The following is an 18564-nucleotide window of genomic DNA, read 5'->3' as shown; positions in this document are numbered from 1 at the left end:
TCCATCTCTCCTGTGACTGCATCTCTCTCTCTCTCCATTCCATCTCTCCTGTGACTGCATCTCTCTCTCTCTCCATTCCATCTCTCCTGTGACTGCATCTCTCTCTCTCTCCATTCCATCTCTCCTGTGACTGCATCTCTCTCTCTCCATTCCATCTCTCCTGTATGACTGCATCTCTCTCTCTCCATTCCATCTCTCCTGTATGACTGCATCTCTCTCTCTCCATTCCATCTCTCCATTCCATCTCTCCTGTATGACTGCATCTCATTCCATCTCTCTGCATTCCATCTCTCCTGTATGACTGCATCTCTCTCTCTCCATTCCATCTCTCCTGTATGACTGTATCTCACTCTCTCTCTCCATTCCATCTCTCTTGTATGACTGCATCTCTCTCTCTCCATTCCATCTCTCCTGTAACTGCATCTTTCTCTCTCTCCATTCCATCTCTCCTGTATGACTGCATCTCACTCTCTCCATTCTATCTCTCCTGTATGACTGCATCTCTCTCTCTCCATTCCATCTCTCCTGTAACTGCATCTCACTCTCTCCATTCCATCTCTCCTGTGACTGCATCTCTCTGTCTCTCCATTCCATCTCTCCTGTATGACTGCATCTCTCTGTCTCTCCATTCCATCTCTCCTGTAACTGCATCTTTCTCTCTCTCCATTCCATCTCTCCTGTGACTGCATCTCACTCTCTCCATTCCATCTCTCCTGTAACTGCATCTCTCTCTCTCCATTCCATCTCTCCTGTAACTGCATCTCTCTTGCTCTCCATTCCATCTCTCCTGTGACTGCATCTCACTCTCTCCATTCCATCTCTCCTGTGACTACAACTCTCTCTCTCCATTCCATCTCTCCTGTGACTGCATCTCTCTCTCTCTCATTCCATCTCTCCTGTGACTGCATCTCTCTCTCTCTCATTCCATCTCTCCTGTGACTGCATCTCTCTCTCTGCATCTCATTCCATCTCTCCTGTATGACTGCATCTCTCTCTCTCCATTCCATCTCTCCTGTAACTCTCCATTCCATCTCTCCTGTGATCTGCTGCATCTCTCTCGCTCTCCATTCCATCTCTCCCTGTGACTGCATCTCTCTCTCTCCATTCCATCTCTCCTGTGACTGCATCTCTCTCTCTCTCCATTCCATCTCTCCTGTGACTGCATCTCTCTCGCTCTCCATTCCATCTCTCCTGTGACTGCATCTCTCTCTCTCCATTCCATCTCTCCTGTGACTGCATCTCTCTCTCTCCATTCCATCTCTCCTGTGACTGCTCCATTCCACCTCTCCTGTGACTGCATCTCTCTCTCTCCATTCCATCTCTCCTGTAACTGCATCTCTCTCTCTCCATTCCATCTCTCCTGTATGACTGCATCTCACTCTCTCCATTCCATCTCTCGCTCTCTCCATTCCATCTCTCCTGTATGACTGCATCTCTCACTCTCTCCATTCCATCTCTCCTGTATGACTGCATCTCTCTCGCTGGATTTATGGCATGGGCAACATGAGAAGGAACACATTTTATGTAAACCAAAGAAAATAGAAATGAATAGTAAATATAAAAAGGTTTTTGTAAAAGTTAGACATTTCAAGTGTTGTGCAAATAGTTGTAGTACAAATAGTGGGGGAAGATAAATAAACAGATAAATATTGGTGGTATTTACAATGTTATTTGTGTTCCACTGGTTGCCCTTTTGTCATGACAACTGTACACAAAAGTTGCTCAGCGTTGTCCAGAGAAACATATTGTAACACTCCAGAGGGGCGAATGGTTAGGTTAATTCACGTTAATGAATTCATTTTGGGAGACGCTTTTGGGAGATGGTGGATATGAAGTTTGAACCTCATGGGAAGTGGACATAAGGATGAATGGACTTTGGTTCAGAAGAATGGAAAAATTGTGCAAAATGAGTGTGAAAGATTGTGAAAAAAAATGGGCTAGTTCTGATTTCTTGTTTTTTGGTTTATGGAGATAATGCATCATGCTTTGAGCTACGGGGCAGGGCACCTGCCAAGGGAGTCTCGGAGGATGTTGACGCTGCTCTATTAACGGAAATTCCAGGAGTGGTTGATGAATCGTGTGGTTAATGGCCGGAAGGAGAAAAGTTACTCTTTTCTAATGTGGAGTCTCTCCCTACTCGAGTACAGCTGGAATATGCGTACTATCAAATCCAAATCAAATTGTATTTGTCACGTGCGCCGAATACAACAGGTGTAGGTAGACCTTACAGTGAAATGCTTACTTACAAATCCCTTAACCAACAACGCAGTTTAAGGGCTTGTAAATAAGCATTTCACTGTTAGGTCTACACCAGTTGTATTTGGCGCATGTGACAAATACAATTTGATTTGGTTTGATAGGACACATATTCCACCTGCACTCCTGTTAGAGCTTTTGCAAACCGGCATGTACTATGTTTGGACATATAAGTGTCTGCAGATGGGAGAAGCTGAGATGTGGGATGTGTGGGAAAGACCACTAAAAAGGAGATTTCACATATGTAGTACAAGACAATGGCCAAGGAGAAAAACTATGTAATTTCTGCATCTTTCTGAAGAGCTTCATGGAGGACTGTCTCCTGCGGTCCCACCCTTTCAGGCCCCAGAGCCTGAGCAGGGTATTTGAGTGCTTGAAGAACTGAAGGAGTGAGAATGTACATATGTTTGTTAATATTTTTTTTGTAGTGTATGAGGGGATTCATGTTAATTTTCCCTTCCCTGCAGGGAATGCATTTTTCTTTTGTAAATGTTTAACCCCCATCCAGTTGGTGGCGACACTACACCTTTTGAGTGTAGTTCGCCATTAAACCCAAAGAAGAAGTGGGCAACGCGCATTCCCCCTATCTGTGCATGTCCGTTGCTTGCAGCAGTGGCGGCTAGTGGGAGGAGCTATAGGAGGACAGGCTCAGTGTAATGACTGGAAGGGAATAAATGGAACGGTATCATGCACATGGAAACCACGTTTGACTCCGTTCCATTTCAATGTGCCCATTCCTCCTACAGCTCCTCCCACCAGCCTCCTCTGGCTTGAAGCTACAACTTTCTGTAGCTGTTAGCGATGACGCTAATGAAAAATCTTCTGGTAGATGGGAAAGGCTTTACCAAAAACCTTAACAATTAAATGTTAACAAAGTATCATATGATTACCTGGCATAATTATAGCATCAAGCTTAAATAAATCTAGGGGGTATTTGTTTTGAAAACTCATCACACTAAAATACCACTGAGCAACAGTCTCTTGCTACTGTAGGTGCACACTGGAATTAAAGGGTAACCACCCAAAAATCTAAATTTAAACAAAAAAACAGTACACATTTTCATTGCAACCCTGGACAAGCACATCTGATTCAACTTGTCAGCTAATCATCAAGCCCTCCGTGAGTGGAACGCGGTGTGTTTGTCCAGGGCAACAACAAAGATGAGTACTGTTGAGGGGAACTCGAGGACCAGGTTTGGGAAACACTGCTCTAGGGCAACAGTGTCTAGTTCTCTCTCCTCTTCTGCCTTCCTTCTGTTTCTCTTATAGACAGATGCAGAGTAGGATTCATGTGAGGGTTGACCCGCTGTAAATCAGATGAAAATGGACCCTGAGTGAACACACACACACACTGTCACGTTTGGCATAACGAGGAGACCAAGGTGCAGCGTGATATGAATACATTCCTCTTTAATGAAAGAGAACACTGAACAAATTATACAAAACAACAAAATGAATGTGAAGCTATATATAACAAGTGCTGACATGCAACTAACCATAGACAATACAACAACTAAACCAACAACCCTTGTCACACCCTGATCTAACCAAAATAATAAATAAAACAAAGATAACTAAGGTCAGGGCGTGACAATACACCCCCCCCGCCCAAAGGTGCGGACTCCCGACCGCAAACTCGCTGGAGGACCCCGGACTGGGGACCGTCGTTGGAGGCCCCGGACTGGGGACCGTCGCTGGAGACCCCGGACTGTGGACCGTTGCTGGAGACCCCGGACTGGGGACCGTCGTTGGAGGTCCCGGACTGTGGACCGTCGCCGGAAGCTCTGGACTGGGGACTGTCGCCGGAAGCTCTGGACTGGGGACTGTCGCCGGACGCACTGGACTGGGGACTGTCGCCGGACGCACTGGACTGGGGACTGTCGCCGGACGCACTGGACTGGGGACTGTCGCCGGACGCACTGGACTGGGGACTGTCGCCGGACGCACTGGACTGGGGACTGTCGCCGGACGCACTGGACTGGGGACTGTCGCCGGACGCACTGGACTGGGGACTGTCGCCGGACGCACTGGACTGAGGACTGTCGCCGGACGCACTGGACTGCCGAGGTACACTGTAGGCCTGGTGCATGGTGCCGGCACTGGTGGTACCGGGCTGGGGACACGCACCTCAGGGCGAGTGTGAGGAGCAGGAACAGGGAGTACTGGAACCTGGAGGCGCACAGGAAGCCTGGTGCGTGGTGTTGGCACTGGTGGTACTGGGCTGGTGACACACACCTCAGGGCGAGTACGGGGAGGAGGCACAGGATACACTGGAGATGCATTGGAGATCCAGAACATAGAGCTGGCTCAATACGTCCTGGCTGGATGCCCATTCTAGCCCGGCAAATGAGAGGAGCTGGAATAGAGCGCACCGGGCTAGAATAGCGCATTGGAGACACCGTGCGATCTCTGCATAACACAATGCCTGACCAGTTACACGCTCTCCACGGTAAGCACGAGGAGTTGGCTCAGGTCTCCTACCTGACTCAGCCAATCTCCTCGTGTGAACCCCCCAAAAAAAATTTTTTATTGGGGCTGCCTCTTGGGCTTCCGTGCTAGCCGTGTACCTTCATATCTTCGCTGTTCCTCTATTCTCCTGTATTTCTCCTCGTAGTATCGCCGTTCCGCTTTTGCTGCCTCTATCTCCTCCTTATGACGGCGACACTCCCCCGGCTGTGTCCAGGGTCCTGCTCCATCTAATATCTCCTCCCAGGTCCATCTCCCCATTAAGCGCTGTTCCTCCTTTTCACACTGCGTGGTCCTTGTTTGGCGGGTTATTCTGTCACGTTCGTCATAACGAGGAGACCAAGGCACAGCGTGATATGAATACATTCCTCTTTAATGAAAGAGAACACTGAACAAATTATACAAAACAACAAAACGAACGTGAAGCTATATATAACAAGTGCTGACATGCAACTAACCATAGATGACACAAAAACTAAACCAACCACCCTTGTCACACTCTGACCTAACCAAAATAATAAAGAAAACAAAGATAACTAAGGTCAGGGCGTGACACACACACACGTTTTGTTCATCCATCCTCGTGGGGACCTAATATTCATTTCCATTCAATATTTTCCTTAAACCTTAACCTCTAACACTAAACCTAGACCTCTGAGCCTAATTCTAACCCAAACCCTAAACCTCTTACCGTAATTCTAACCTTAACTCCTAACCCAAACCCTAAACCTCTTACCGTAATTCTAACCCTAACTCCTAACCCTAATCCTAAACCTGTACCCTAATTCTAACCCTAATTCCTAACCCTAAACATCTTACACTAACTGTAACCCTAACTCCTAATCCTAATCCTAAACCTGTACCCTAATTGTAACCCTAACTCCTAACCCTTTACCCTAATTGTAACCCTAACCTTAAACCTAACCACTAAACTTAAAATAGCCTTTGTCTTCATGGGGACGTGGGAAATGTCCCCACGAGGGAAGAAGAACCAACCCACGATCACACACAAACTCTGATCCCCGGACAGGAAATGCCACACCCATAAATAATCAACACTCAAGCACATCTTACCATGACTGAATGCTCAGGGGTCTAGTAAAACTGACACCCCTTATACAACACACACAAACACACACAGGGCTCAGCTGGACCTGTGTAACAGTGTCAGCTCAAGCCTGCTGCTCCAGTCGAAAGGCCTGATCCATAACATTGATTACTACTGCAAATGTCACACCCTTAAAGACACAGACAAACAAGCACACACCCGAAGGTATGCTCTGCAGCTAATATAATAACCTATGATAAAAAAATATAAAACAAATAAAGATTAACTGTGAGGGGTGGTAGGAGGCAGAGAAAGATAATTCAATCTCTGTCTATCCTATCTGAGTCATGATGTGGATGCCTGATATAGACAAACTAATCAGTCTATCTCTTCATCTAGTGAGTCTATATCCCGCCTCAAGCCAACACCACTCTGGCACTCACCAAACTGTATGGGGCCATAAACAAACAAGAAACCGCTCACCCAAAGGTAGTGTTTCTGGTGGGTGGAGACTTTTTTACGCGGGGAGACTTAAAACAGTCTTACCTCATTTCTACCAACAAGTCTCCTGTGCCACTAAGGGAGCTAAAACTACACCACTTTTATTCTACTCACAGAAACACATACAAGGCCCTCCCTCGTCCCCCCTTCTGCAAATCTGACCACGACTCCTGCTTCCTGTTTACAAACAAAACAAAATCTCAAAACAGATGAGTACCAGTGATGCCCTCAATACAGAAGCGGTCAGATGAAGCAGACGCGAAGCTACAAGACTATTTTGCTAGCACAGACTGGGATATGTTCCGGGATACATCTGATAGTATCTAGGAGTTTACCACGACAGTCACGAGCTTCATCAATAAGTGCATAGACGATGTAGTCCCCACAGTGACTATAAGAACGTTTCCAAACCAAAAAAAAACATGGATTACAGGCAACATCCGCTCTGGGCTAAAGGCTAGAGCTACCGCTTAGGTATGGGACACGGACTAAAACAAGAAAGCACGCTACGGGCCCTCTCGACTGACTGCATTACCGACGTATTGCTTCCAGACAAACTAAACACCTTCTTTGCCCGCTTTGAGGACATTACAGTCCAACCGATGCGGCCCACTAACAAGGACTAGGGTTAGGGTTAGGGTTAGGGTTAAGGAGTTCCTTTTCTGTGGCTGACGTGAGTAAGACATTTAAATGTGTTAACCCTCGCAAGGCTGCGAGGGTGTGGGGGTCTGCACAACTACCTGGCCTCCATGACACCTACAGAACCCGACGTCACAGGAAGGTCAAAAAGATCATCAAGGATAACAACCACCCGAGCCACTACCTGTTCACCCCGCTACCATCCAGAAGGCGAGTTCAGTACAGGTGCATCAAAGCTGAGCCCGAGAAACTGAAAAACAGTTTCTATCTCAGGGCCATCAGACTGCTAAACAGCAATCACTAACTCACAGAGGCTGCTGCCTACATAGAGACTCACTAGTCACATTAAACAATGCCACTTTAATAATGTATACATATGAGATGAGTAATGTATCTTGCCTATGCCGCTTGGCCATTGCTCATCGATATATATATTTGTACATATTTTATACCATCCCTTTAAATGTGTGTGTATTAGGTAGGTGAGGAATTGTTAGATTATTTGTTAGATACACTCGCAATAGCATCTGCTAACCATGTGTATGTGACCAATAAACTGTTATTTGATTTGAAATGCACCGCCCTTGCAAATACCCGAACCTATTTATCGAGACTGCTAAATAGTCAATTAATTGTACCCAAACTACCTGCATTGACTATCTTGCACTGACCCTACGCACACTCACTAGACTATATATACAGTGGGGCAAAAAAGTATTTAGTCAGCCACCAATTGTGCAAGTTCTCCCACTTAAGATGAGAGGCCTGTAATTTTCATCATAGGTACACTTCAACTATGACAGACAAAATTAGAGGGAAAAAATCCAGAAAATCACATTGTAGGATTTTTAATGAATTTATTTGCAAATTATGGTGGAAAATAAGTAAGCCCCACTGTTCTGCACTCATTACCTGTATTAACTGCACCTGTTTGAACCTGTTACCTGAACCTAGTCCACACACTCAATCAGACAGACTCCAACCTCTCCACAATTGCCAAGACCAGAGAGCTATGTAAGGACATCAGAGATAAAATTGTACACCTGCACAAGGCTGGGATGGGCTACAGGACAATAGGCAAGCAGCTTGGTGAGAAGGCAACTGTTGGCGCAATTATTAGAAAACGGAAGAAGTTCAAGATGGTTCTGTAGCTCAGTTGGTAGAGCATGGCGCTTGTAACGCCAGGGTAGTGGGTTCGATTCCCGGGACCACCCATACGTAGAATGTATGCACACATGACTGTAAGTCGCTTTGGATAAAAGCGTCTGCTAAATGGCATATTATTATTATTATTATTATTAAGATGCCTGTCAATCACCCTCGGTCTGGGGCTCCATGCAAGATCTCACCTCATGGGGCATCAATGATCATGAGGAAGGTGAGGGATCAGCCCAGAACTACACGGCAGGACCTGGTCAATGACCTGAAGAGAGCTGGGACCACAGTCTCAAAGAAAACCATTAGTAACACACTACGCCGTCATGGATTAAAATCATGCAGCGCACGCAAGGTCCCACTGCTCAAGCCAGCGCATGTCCAGGCCCGTCTGAAGTTTGCCAATGACCATCCGGATGATCCAGAGGAGGAATGGGAGATGGTCATGGGGTCTGATGAGACAAAAATAGAGTTTTTTTGTTCTAAACTCCACTCGCCATGTTTGGAGGAAGAAGAAGGATGAGTACAACCCCAAGAACACCATCCCAACTGTGAAGCATGGAGGTGGAAACATCATTCTTTGGGGATGCTTTTCTGCAAAGAGGACAGGATGACTGCACCGTATTGAGGGGAGGATGTATGGGGCCATATATCGCGAGATCTTGGCCAACAACCTCCTTCCCTCAGTAAGAGCATTGAAGATGGGTCTTCCAGCATGACAACGACCCGAACCACACAGCCAGGGCAACTAAGGAGTGGCTCCGTAAGAAGCATCTCAAGGTCCTGGAGTGGCCTAGCCAGTCTCCAGACCTGAACCCAATAGAAAATCTTTGGAGGGAGCTGAAAGTCCGTATTGCCCAGCGACAGCCCCGAAACCTGAAGGATCTGGAGAACGTCTGTGTGGAGGAGTGGGCCAAAATCCCTGTTGCAGTGTGTGCAAACTTGGTCAAGAACTGCAGTAAACGTATGATCTCTGTAATTGCAAACAAAGGTTTCTGTACCAAATATTAAGTTCTGCTTTTCTGATGTATCAAATACTTATGTCGTGCAATAAAATACAAAATAATGACTTAAAAATCATACAATGTGATTTTCTGGATTTTTGTTATAGATTCCATCTCTCACAGTTGAAGTGTACCTATGCTAAAAATGACAGACCTCTACATGCTTTGTAAGTAGGAAAACCTGCAAAATCGTCAGCGTGTCAAATACTTGTTCTCCCCACTGTATACCTTATTATACCTTATTACCTCAAATACCTTATTATATATCCTGATGCCTAGTCACTTTACCCTGCCTTCATGTACATATCAACTCTGCATTGTTGAGGAGGTCTCGTAAGCATTTCACAGTAAAGTTTACACCAGTTGTATTTGGAGCATGTGACAAAATTTGATTAGATTTATATAGAAGAATGTTTAAACAACCACAGAGCCTCAGCTCTCCCCAACACCACAGTAGGACGAGGACACACTTAGAAACTGATCCAAGGTCAGTTTTGATTTCCCTCCCTTAATAATTATGGTTGGGATTTGGCAGGTGTTGCCTAAAGGCAACTTCTACCCCAAACACCCATCAGTCTGCATTCATTACCCAGTGATTTGTTAAAGTAAAATCCCAGCAGACACACGTCGAGGGAGTTTGGAACTCATTACAAACTAGCTGTGGGGGGATTCTCCTATCAGTATAATTATCAAAACGCGCGCACACACACGCAGCGTTATCTAAAACCCCTCAAATCCTCTCTAATCCCCCAATCGAGAAGATGAATCATCATCAAGTAATGGGTTTAGGGCTGAGCTGAGACTGAAACACTAAATCTAAACTCATAAAACAGTTTGGGCCTTTGCATAAGGACTCTGAGTGCAACTGCGTCAGAACGTTTAGTCAGTTACTCCTCTGCTCCACCGCGCAGAAGGGAATATGAGGGCAACTGTGAACCATGTGTGTCTTCCATTTGCCATTGTGGTTCAAATCAAATCTAATTGTGGATTACAACAGGTGTACCTTCCAGTGAAATGCTTACTTACGAGCCCCTAACCAACAATGCAGTTTCCAAAGAATATGAATAAGAATAAGAGAATAAGAAATAAAAAGGTTCTGCCAGTAGCACTTCTGTTTCCAAGGTGTGGAAGGCAACTGTGAGCCATGTGGGTCCCTCGTCATTGTGTAGTAATGTCAGTAGGTCACGTCACTGATAACTTAAAATGGTGGTCACATATAATCACCTCCAGTTGTCCTGATCAGAGAGACATATGAGGAGGGACAACCACATCCTCTACAGGACTGGGCAGGACAAGGTCAACAAGCACACACACACACACACACACACACACACACACACACACACACACACACACACACACACACACACACACTGGCAAGCTGTTGTTATATTCACAAACAACAACATTTATTAAATCAGGGTATTTACAGAGAGAGAGAGAGAGTGTGTGCGTGCAATGTCCTGCATGTCCTCTTTAAAAACAGCCAATGAATCCTAACTACATTGGTATAGAGACTCTGTCGGCAATGATGGAACGGGGCCAAGCCTAACACAACGACACAGTGTCGAGCACTGGATCAAGCCAGAGTGCACAAGACACAACCAGTGAAGACTTCAGAGGACAAACTACTGACTGAAAGAAAGGGGGGGAGAGAGAGCGAGTCAAACGAGGGCCACTGGTTTCCTCGGTTCTCTCTTCCGTTGTCAGAACTCCAAACTGTTTCGAGTCAACAGTCAAAGGTTCAGGAAGGTTCTGTTTCCCTAGCAACAGAACCCACTCGTGAGGCCCTACGAATGGACAGCCCTGGCCAAATATGCAAATGTCCCGGCCATAGCACAGCCTATCATGACTCCGGTTTCACACGCAAACCCAGACACCTAGCCAATCACAAGGCAGCATTCAGCATTTAGATCAAGGATGCCAAGTCCATCTCAATCGAGCCCAGAGTTGTAGTAAAGTCAGCATTGTGCCAACAGCAGTGTGTGGGGAGTCTGTTTGCCAACAGGAGTGTGTACCAACTTGGCCAACTCTCGTGTGTGTGTGTGTGTGTGTGTGTGTGTGTGTGTGTGTGTGTGTGTGTGTGTGTGTGTGTGTGTGTGTGTGTGTGTGTGTGTGTGTGTGTGTGTGTGTGTGTGTGTGTGTGTGTGTGTGTGTGTGTGCGTGCGTGCTCACTTTAACCCGAGCCATCATAAAAGGAAGCTCATTCACTCACAATGAGTAAAGACAGAAGCTAGAATCAGTCCTCATTGAAAACCTTATTTCCATACTGTAAAACTGCTCCATAAAGTCTGATTTAAGACTCAAATACACCCACTTCTGTGAACCAGCGGAAAGAGTAGAATGAAGAGAGGGAGAGAGAGGGAAGACATGCCTGTCAATCCTATACCCTTCACCTGTGAACAACCTATAGAAAACTATTGTTCCTCTCCCTTTCCATCTTCTCCTGGGGAGTCCTTGTTTTCTTTTACAGTCAGTCCATCACAGACGGTGACAGGAAAACAGTGCTCTTTTCTCCCTTCACCTCCTCTTGCCCACTACTCCCTGTCCCTCTCTTCTCCTCCCTCTCCCTCCTTAACCTCTCTCCTCCTCCTTCTCCTCCACTCCCCCCCCCCCCACACCCCAGGGCCAGTAAAAACAGATCAGTAGGTCAGAAGAGGGGTGGAGAAAAAGAGGAGGGGTGGAAGAGAAGAGGAGAGGAAATAGGCTCATTTCCCCTTACAGTATGTGTGATAACAGAAGCCGACTGGACGATCTCTGTCACTCAATATCGGTCTGTGTCCACTGGTACAATGCAGTCAGTCTCGGTGGCTTATCACCAGCCAATGCACTAGCTTATATTGTCTACCTGTTAACGGTGAACAATCAGGAAGTCAACTAGCATAGTGTACGGCCCCTTCTCTTACTGCCCACACCATGACAGACAAACACACATATCGGTTTTCTCTTGTACACTTGTCCAATGGAAATTACTTCAATGGAGGTGAGGAGAGGTGAACGGCAAGGAACAGACAATTCTCCACCTCTAGCCTGGCACGGTGTCAGTGTGGCCCACATTGGCTTTCACTAGGGCCACAAAAAGAGAGAGGGAGAGCCAGAGGGAGGAAAGGAGAGCGAGAGAGATAATCCTCATCCACTCTCAAGGCGTCCGCATGCTTCCCAGCCCAAAACAGTTTGGAAAAGTTTGTGCTGTCCGGGCACACACAAAACAATTATTGAGGCAATGCCGAAGTTTTACGCCCCTTCGTCTGTGATTGGTCAACAGTAAGGATTATTCAATAAAGTCTTTGTTGTCATTCAACGAGAGACGACTTGTTTTCATGCACATGTTTTCATTGAGAAATACTGCACCAAACATCTTAGTTCGATGTAACATTGCGCGACTAAGATCTCCTCCGCAAAAATATCAAAATTAATGACAGATTTTTTTTTGTTATTTTTAATTATTTTGGGCTATTTTGAGGAAGTGTATACTGGCTAAGGCATCTCAAAATGAAGGTATTTAAGGGAGTACGCCAGCATACTCATTAGGATCGGTTAGCCGAATTCGTCTAGCATCCTCTCCAACTATCCCTCACTCCTTCACGGTCTCGGTCTGTCTCTGTGTCCCTCTCTGTGTCCCTTGCCCCAACCAGGGCCCTTCTGAACACGTCACCCACAAAGCATCATTACCTATCGCTCCACAAAAGCCACAGCTCTTGCAGAGCAAGGGAAACTACTTCCAAGGTCTCAGAGCGAGTGACGTCACCGATGAAATGTTTTGTCTGTGTGCAGGCTTATGGGTGTGTGTGAGTGAGAGTGAGAGTGAGAGTGAGAGTGAGAGTGAGAGTGAGAGTGAGAGAGAGAGAGAGAGAGAGAGAGAGAGAGAGAGAGAGAGAGAGAGAGAGAGAAAGAGAGAGAGAGAGAGACAGGCATGCAGTTTCTTTGCATGCAGATAAAGAGAATTTGTATACTTTATCTGTGGACAACAGCCTCTCTATTAGAGGAAGTTGCAACTGTAAGCTCTCCTTTACACTAACACACACACACACACGTGCGCGCACACACACACACACACACACACACGTGCTGGCAGAGGCACAGAGGGAGGGGGTTAAGAGTCATGTTACAGGATAGTTAATATCCCCCCAGTGTCATCTTTCTCTCATTAATAACTACTCAGTAGATGGAGAGTTGTGGTGCCTGTCATCCTGTTTTGGCATGGTGCCCATTTGGGACAGTAAGTGTCTCACTGAGCCAGTAGTGAGTTCTAGCTCCATCTTAACTAGTGACAGAGGGAAAAAATGTATACAGTTACATATCACAATATTATTTACAGTTGAAGTCGGACATTTACATTAGGTTGGAGTCATTAAAACTTGTTTTTCAACCACTCCACAAATTTCTTGTTAACATACTATAGTTTTGGCAAGTCGGTTAGGACATCTACTTCGTGCATGACACAAGTCATTTTTCCAACAACTGTTTACAGACAGATTATTTCGCTTATAATTCACTGCATCACAATTCCAGTGGGACAGAAGTTTACACACACTAAGTTGACTGTGCCTTTAAACAGCTTGGAAAATTCCAGAAAATGATGTCTTTAGAAGCTTCTGTTAGGCTAATTGACATAATTTGAGTCAATTGGAGGTGTACTTGTGGATGTATTTCAAGGTCTACCTTCAAACTCAGTGCCGTTTTGCTTGACATCATGGGAAAATCAAAATAAATCAGCCTCCACAAGTCTGGTTCTTCCTTGGGAGCAATTTCTAAAAGACTAAAAGGTACCACGTTAATCTGAACAAATAATAGTACACAGTTATAAACACCATGGGACCACGCAGGCATCATACCGCTCAGGAAGGAGATGCGTTCTGTCTCCTAGAGATGAAGGTACTTTGGTGCGAAAATCAATCCCAGAACAACAGCAAAGGACCTTGTGAAGATGCTGGAGGAAATTGGTACAAAAGTATCTGTATCCCCCGTAAAACGAGTCCAATATCGACATAACTTGAAAGGCCGCTCAGCAAGGAGCGGCCTTTGCCACTACTCCAAAACCGTCATAAAAAAGCCAGACTACGGTTTGCAACTGTAAACATTATGTTTGGAGGAAAAAGGGGGAGGCTTGCAAGCTGAAGAACACCATCCCAACCGTGAAGCACGAGAGTGGTAGCATCATGTTGTGGGGGTGCTTTGCTGCAGGAGGGACTGGTGCACTTCACAAAATAGATGGCACCATGAGGAAGGAAAATTATGTGGATATATTGAAACAACATCTCAAGACAGTCAGGAAGTTAAAGCTTGGTCGTAAATGGGTCTTCCAAATGGACAATGACCCCAAGCATACTTCCAAAGATGTGGCAAAATGGCTTAAGGACCACAAAGTCAAGGTATTGAGTGGCCATCACAGAGCCCTGACCTCAATCCTGTAGAGCATTTGTGGGCAGAACTGAAAAAGTGTGTGCCTACAAACCTGACTCAGTTACACCAGCTCTGTCAGGAGGAATGGGCCAAAATTGACCCAACTTATTGTGGGAAGCTTGTTGAAGGCTACCCGAAACATTTGACCCAAGTTAAAAGGCAATGCTACCAAATACTAATTGAGTGTATGTAAACTTCTGACCCACTGGGAATGTGATGAAAGAAATACAAGTTTAAATAAATTATTCTCTCAACTATTATTCTGACATTTCACATTCTTAAAATAAAAGTGGTGATCCTAACTGACCTAAAACAGACAATTTTTACTTAGATTAAATGTTAGGAATTGTGAAAAACTGAGTTTAAATGTAGTTGGCTAAAGGTGTATGTAAACTTCCGACTTCAACTGTACATATAGAAAATTGAGAGAGACGTAAGACATATCGTATCGGCACCTAAGTATCGTGATGGTATCGTATTGTGAGGCCTCCTGGCAATTCCCAGCCCTAATCTTAATTCAGACAGTCTGCTGGCATCAATACATCATTAAAGAGTCAGGTAGGATCAGGAAGCCATCAGTACATTGGTGCTACTGAGGAGATGAGGCTTGATTACCTAACCTGTGACATTGCATAGCAACCCACCTGACCCTCTCAATCCATCTGCTCTATAACTCTGTGTCGCTCTGTCTTGCTCCCTCTCTCGCTCTTCCACCCTTTCTAATCTGAGTCAGTAACTCTTGTTTAGTTGTGATGGGGGTAAAAATACATACAGTTACATATCAGGATATTATTTTTGAAGATCTCCAGTATTTTTCGCTCATAGCTTGTTCTCCATCTTTAAAAAAAAAATGGAAGTAAATTTGTTTTCAGAACTTTTATTTCCACGACTGATCAAAACTCATGGCTCTATCTTGTCCCTCTGCAGCAGAAATATGCTGAGCAATATGTTTGGATCATAGAATCGCAATAAAATCACAGTATCGAATTGCATAACAACTTAGAATTGTGAGAATCGCAATACATGTCGTATCGCCACCGAAGTATCATGATAATATCATATCGTGAGTTCCCTGGCAACACCCAGCCCTACTAGTTTAGTCATCATCATTGGGATGGAATCACATTAGGATTAGCCTGGGCTGACACAAACAGAACACACACACAAACAGAACACACACACACACACACAGAGAGAGACACCACTCCAGCACTTAAAATCCCCAGGCATTTCAGTATAATGAGCTTTGAATGGATGGGAATAGAGTCAAAACAAACACAAAATCTATTTATTTCATCTGGAGTGATTTACACAATCGTTGTATTATTCTTTTTTTTAAAGATTTTGAATTCGACAAACAACCAAAGGAAAGTATTTTCACAGTTGTTGTTATTCTGATTTCCCCAACTAGCCCTTTAAATAGTTTAGATTGTATCTTTATTATCAAACTGCACAGAGAACTGCAGTAGTGACGTACGCCATTTAAATCAAACAAAATGACAGTCGGCATCACTCCGTCAAGGAAAATATCGTATTTTTTCGAACAAAGTAATATATTTCAGGATGTTGTGTATCCCTAGAAATAAATCATTCGGTTCGTCAGGGGACGAGTCGGGGGTGGGTTTGATTGTATTTACTTTACTGAATTCATGTAAACATTACAGTTTCGAGAACGTAGCTTATCTTCTGGCACAAGGACACGGGGTAAGTTAAGCCGCCTACAAACGTCTGTACCGAATTAAAATATTACCACTACTTTTCTAAATACCTTTATTTCCCCAAACACAATTCAACACAATCGCAAATCGCTTGTATGTCTTTTAATCATTTTAAACATATGTCAACACAGGCTTAACACCTAACAAACACTTTGAACTTTTTAAACTCTTAAAAAATAGGCCAGGTCCTGTCGTTACCTCATATCCCAGCAATAATGCCTGGGTTAAAAGCATGCTAGCACAGAACACAAAGAGAAGACTTGATAAGAAAAGTGAACATGGGATCATCTGTCTGTCAAATCTGCTTTGTCACGCTAGCTTCACCTGATATGGTGGACTACTTGATAGTCTACTTAGAAACTCTGTGGTGATGCACCTTTGAAAAGGCTCTCTCTAAGAAGGAGAATAAGAACTGAATTCATTAAGCCTCCATCAGATGTTTTGGATGAAAAGTCCCGAGAGTTGACTTGTCCCGGTTGGTGGTTTGTGTATTCTCATGGTGGGAGCTGAGGGCATATCAGTGACAGTGCGAAGGCATGAAACCGAAGAAGCCTTCAGTAGATAGATCACAATAGAAGCAGGACAGAACACTGACTGGTTGACTATAGAGGTCATTGTAACATTCATACCACACATGAACAGGAAGGAAGGACGGTTTCAGGTTTGGCAACAGCAACAAAAAAAGCTTTGCTCTTACCCTAAGGTGTAGAAACGTTCTTGTTCACCCTGCCTTCTAATCGACATACCCTCAGCCTCAAATGATCCATCGTATTACTCAAACTGTCTATGGTAAACAGATGGACGGACAGAGAGAGACAGACTGTCATAGGGAGCCCCCATATATCCCGTGGAGAAAGCTGGCTACCTGTATTCAACATAGCTCCAGAGAGGCCGGCTAGAGAGACCGGCTGGAACTGCAACAGACAGACTGGCAGCCCAGCTAGCCATGGACAGGACAGACCCTTATTCATAGAAGTGGAATTGATAGAATGTTTATAGTGGTTCTACTAGAGCATGTAAGAGGGACCACAGCTGGGAGGCGGAGAAGGTGACGCAGGTCGGTGTGGAGAGGGACGCAAGTGTAGGTAACAGGGTCACAGAGGGACAGGTGCATGTGGGGGACAGGGATGCAATTGGGAGTTACAGGGGGGAGGAGGTATGGGCACAGAATGTGTTGGGTACACATGGGGACAGGTGCAAGAGTCATGTGAGGAAATAGGGGCGTAGTAGTGGAGCAGGGGGAGATAAAACACGGGGGTACATGCGATAGATAGAAAATGGGGCAGTAGGTCAAGGGCAATGGGACAGTTAGGGGGGGGGGGGGGGCAGAATGAGGTAAAATGGCTCAATTGGGGGTTTATTTATGTATTACATTTTTTATTTATTTATTTAAAGTCAAGGGTGACATTTTTAAAAAGAGGGTAGTAGAGAAGAAGAGGGGAGGAGAGAGTAAGACACAGAGGGGACATTTAGGATGACCATCTGGTACGGGGTAGCTCCCTGGAGAGGTGACCTGCTGTCTCGTCTGCCACCATGGCACACTGCTGCCCCGTCTGCCCACTGCACCACAGACCTGCCAACGACATTATTGGGTCAGTAGCCCCAGCCCATTCTTGGTATAGATAAAGAATATGCAGTGTGATGACACTGGGCTGTGGCTTTGCAAGGCTGTGCTGGATAGATTTGCACTTCTATAAGAGCATTTCGCTATGGAGTCCCCTTCTTAGGGGTTAGGTTGTCTAGGACTTTCTGTCAATATCCACAATATCAGAGCTGCTTTATAGCCATACAGTCTGTGTTTTTCTACTGTACTCCACCCATGGCTTTGATTAAATGGACGTTTATTCACACACACACCAGTCACTCTGATAGATACATGGCACTGCAATCTATAAAAGACTGACTTATGAACCCCACACAAGAACCGATACACTACACACACACACCAGTCAGTCACTCTGGTAGATTACAGTGCCATGTATCTATCAAAGACTGACTTATGAACACACACACACACGGCAGGGTAGGCTAGTGGTTAGAGTGTTGTACTAGAAACCAAAAGGTTGCAATGTACAAATCTGTCGTTCTGCCCCTGAACAGGCAGTTAACCCACTGTTCCTAGGCAGTCATTGAAAATAAGAATTTGTTCTTAACTGACTTGCCTAGTTAACTAAAGGTAAAATAAAAAACACACCCACACACACGGTCCTGTGGGTCATTGTCCTGTTGAAAAACAAATGACAGCCCCACTAAGCGCAAACCAGATGGGATGGTGTATCTCTGCAGAATGCTGTGGTAGCCATGCTGGTTAAGTGTGCCTTGAATTCTAAATAAATCCAACTGTCACCAGCAAAGCACCCCCACACCATCACAC

The 18564-nt window shown here is 45.0% G+C and overlaps 1 protein-coding gene across 5 annotated transcripts in view; it reads right to left on the bottom strand.

Moving 5' to 3' along the window:
• LOC124031632 (kinesin-like protein KIF21B) overlaps window positions 1-18564 on the bottom strand; it is a 112064-nt gene that overhangs the window by 62025 nt on the left and 31475 nt on the right. The gene's annotated exons all lie outside the window — the stretch shown is intronic.

Source organism: Oncorhynchus gorbuscha, linkage group LG03 (genome assembly GCF_021184085.1).
Source record: "Oncorhynchus gorbuscha isolate QuinsamMale2020 ecotype Even-year linkage group LG03, OgorEven_v1.0, whole genome shotgun sequence".
Lineage (NCBI taxonomy): Eukaryota > Metazoa > Chordata > Actinopteri > Salmoniformes > Salmonidae > Oncorhynchus > Oncorhynchus gorbuscha.
The sequence above is the reverse complement of the archived record's forward strand: the minus strand, read 5'-3'. Positions and strand labels throughout refer to the sequence as shown.